We start from the raw sequence: 3,675 nt of genomic DNA, 5'->3' as shown, positions 1-3,675 counted from the left end.
GACATTTTTTGAGGTGGGGGTGTTAATCCTCTCTTCTATAATACTCCATTATTCAGCCACCACAAATTGGATTTATTAAACAGTTACAATAATGTTGTATAATAAACTACTCCAAAAAAATCAACAGTTTGTGTCACTGTATTTTTCTCACTTGTGAGTTACAGGTTTTCTCTAGCCTCTGCTCTGAGCTGGGAGAGGGATGGTTGGACACCAAGATTAAGGCCACATTTAAGCCTACTCAACAACCTTCCACCTGGGGTCCAGGCCAAGAAAGAGTGAGAAGTTTGGGCTCTTTTTTCCCTTAAGCTTTACAAACTCATTTAAAACCTTCCCTGGTTAGTGTTTTGTCAACCATGCAAAGACAAAATCATTTGATAAGGGAGATCTTCAATTGAGGAAACGCCCCACCAGTTTGGCCTGTGGGCAACCCTGTGGAACATGGTTAATGATTGATGGGGGAGAGCTCAGCTCACTGTGAGTGGTGCTACCCAAGCAAGTAGGACTGAGCTGTATACAGAAGCAGTGAGCAGGACACTGTAAGCAAGCCAATAATAGAATTCCTCTGTGGTCTCTGCCCTGGATGGCTTTTTGTCAACTTGACACAAGCTAAAGTCATCTTAGAGGAGGGACTCTCAATTTTAAAAATGCCTTAATGGGGCTGGGCTTTGCGCAGGCCTGAAGAACATTTTCTTTTCTTATTTTTCTTGGATATTTTATGTATTTACATTTCAAAGGTTATCCCCTCTCCCACCTCTCTCCATCCCCCTTCCCCTGCTTCTATGAAGATGCTCCTACTCCCACCCACCCAGGACCAAGGGCTTCTCCTTTTATTGATGCCAGACAATGCCATCCTCTGCTACATATGTGGCTGGAGTCATAGGTCCCTCCATGAGTACTCTTTGGTTGATGGTTTAGTTCCTGGGAGCTCTGGGGATGGAGGGCCTGATTGGTTGATATTGTTATTCTTCCTATGGGGTTGCAAACCCCTTCCGCTCCTTCAGTCTTTTCTCTAACTCCTCCATTGGGGTCCCCATGATCGGTCCTATTCATAGCTACAAGCATCCTCATCTGTATCCCTAAGGCTCTGGCAGAGCCTCTCAGGAGACATCCATATCAGGCTCCCATCTGCAAACACTTCTTGGCATCAGCAATAGTGACTTGGTTTGGTGGATGCATATGGGATGGGTTCCCAAGTGGGGCAGTCTCTAGATGACCTTTCCTTCAGTCTCACTCCACTCTTTGTCCCTGTATTTCCTCCCATGAGTATTTTCTTCCACATTTTGGTCTTCCTTCTTGAGTTTCATATGGTCTGTGAATTGTTTCTTGGGTATTCTGAGCTTTTGGGCTAATATTCACTTATCAGTGAGTGCATGCCATGTGTGTCCTTTTGTGACTGGGTTACCTCACTCAGGATGATATTTTCCAGTTCCATCCATTTGCCTAAGAATTTCATGAAGTCATTGTTTTTAATAGCTGAGTACATTGTGTACATGTGCCACATTTTCTCTATCCATTCCTTTGTTGAAGGACATCTGGGTTCTTTCCAGGGTCTGGCTATTATAAATAAGGTTGATATGAACATAGTGGAGCATGTGTCCTTGTTATACGTTGGAGCATCTTCTGGATATATGCCCAGGAGTGGTATAGCTGGGTCCTCAGGTAGTACTATGTCCAATTTTCTGAGGAACCTCCAGACTGATTTCCAGAGTGGTTGTACCAATCTGCAATCCCACCAACAATGGAGGAGTGTTCCTCTTTCTCCACATCCTGGCCAGCATTTGTTGTCACCTGAGTTTTTGATCTTAGCCATTCTGACTGGTGTGAGGTAGAGCATTTTCTTAATTGGTGATTGATAGGTGATGGCCAAGTCCACTGTGGGTGATTCAATCCCTAAACTAGTGGTCCTGGACTCTATAAGAAAGCCGACTAAGCAAACCATGGGGAGCAAGTCAATAAGCAGCATCCCTCCATGGCCTCTGCATCAGCTCCTGTTTCCAAGTTCCTGCCCTGTCTGAGTTCCTGTCCTGACTTTCTTCAATTATGAACAGTGCTACAGATGATTAAGCCATATAAACCCTTTCCTCCCCAAGTTGCTTTTGTTTGTAGTGTTTTATTACAGCAATAGAAATCCTAAAATAAAACTTCTGCTTCCATTTTACCCACTTAAATTTTGTTGACCAAATTCTACACCCAAATCTATAGTTAAGAAATAGAGAAGTATACAACATCCCAAAGAAGAAAAAAATACAATAAATGTGTGATGAATCACAATTCAGCTTCCTATTCATTGTTTATGGTACTGGTTGGCTCAAACCTCCTCACTGACTGTCTTTACAGTTTTGAACTTTGACAAGTCACTAAAGTAAGCTCAAAACTTCTGATTGAAAACTTATTTCAAAGTAACAAACATTGAGATGACTCCATAGAGTTTATCTAGGTTACATAAATACATATGTACCCCCCCCCAAAAAAAGGCTGTGAACATCACCTCAGTATGTAAATTAGGATGTAGAGACAATTCTCTCACTAAGGAACTCTTTAGAACTGGTTATCATGGGCTATGACTCTAATTCTAGAACTCAAGTAGTCTGAGGAAAAAGGATTCCCTGAGTTTAAGGTCTTGTTTCAAACAACAAAGGGCGGGGGGTGGTAGAGAAATGGTCTAACTGGTCTAACAGCATAACCATCTGTAATTACACTTCCAAGGGATCTGAAGCCCTCTTCTAGAACCCTCTGGCACCAGGTATCCCTATGGTTCTCATAAATAAATACAAGCAAACACTCATACATATAAATTAGAAACCCAGGTCATCTACTGTTTGGATTTATAGATTCAGTCATACTTTACACACATGACAGTTGCTTCATACCCAAGAAGAAATTATGTATTAAAAAAAAAAGTCAGGGCTGGAGAGATGGCTCAGTGGTTAAGAGCCCCAGCTGCTCTTCCAGAGGTCCTGAGTTCAATTCCTAGCAACCACATGGTGGCTCACAACCATCTGTAAAGAGATCTGATGCCCTCTTCTGGTGTGTCTGAAGACAGCTACAGTGTACTTATATATAATAAATGAATAAATCTTTTAAAAAAAAGTGCTCTCTTCGGCAGCACATATACTAAAATTGGAACGATACAGAGAAGATTAGCATGGCCCCTGCGCAAGAATGACACGCAAATTCGTGAAGCGTTCCATATTTTGCAATCTCGATTTCTACTTGTCTGTAGTATTAAATAAAGTACATTGGTTAAAAAAAAATGTCATGTATACAAGACAAGTCACAGCTACCTATAACTCCAGCTCCAAGAGATCTGATGCCTTCTTCTGGCTTCTGTGAGTGCCTGCATACCCACATGTCTTAGGATTTTACTGCTATGAAAGGACACCATGACCAAAGCAACTCTTCTAAGGACAACATTTAACTGGGGCTGGTTTACAGGTTCAGAGGTTCAGTCCGTTATCATCAAGGCGGGAATATGGCAACATCTAAGCAGGCATGGTGAAGGAGGAGCTGAGAGTTCTACATCTTCATCGGAAGGCTGCTAGCAGAATACTGGCTTCCAGGCAACTAGGATGAGGGTCTTAAAGCCCACACCCACAGTGCCACGCCTGCTCCAATAGGTCTACACCTAATAGTGCCAATCCCTGGGCCAAGCATGTACAAACCATCACACCCCAC

General features: G+C 42.5%; 1 non-coding gene across 1 annotated transcript; it reads left to right on the top strand.

Annotated features, from left to right (window-relative positions):
* Positions 1 to 3,090: 3,090 nt before the first annotated feature.
* On the top strand, positions 3,091 to 3,197 carry LOC120101157 (U6 spliceosomal RNA). The gene has a single exon (XR_015678593.1). It is a non-coding gene; the product is annotated as a U6 spliceosomal RNA (small nuclear RNA).
* The last annotated feature ends 478 nt before the right edge of the window (positions 3,198 to 3,675 follow it).

Source organism: Rattus norvegicus, chromosome 2 (assembly GCF_021556685.1).
Source record: "Rattus norvegicus strain SHRSP/BbbUtx chromosome 2, alternate assembly SHRSP_T2T, whole genome shotgun sequence".
Lineage (NCBI taxonomy): Eukaryota > Metazoa > Chordata > Mammalia > Rodentia > Muridae > Rattus > Rattus norvegicus.
Note: the sequence above shows the minus strand (reverse complement) of the source record. Positions and strands in the feature narration are given on the sequence as shown.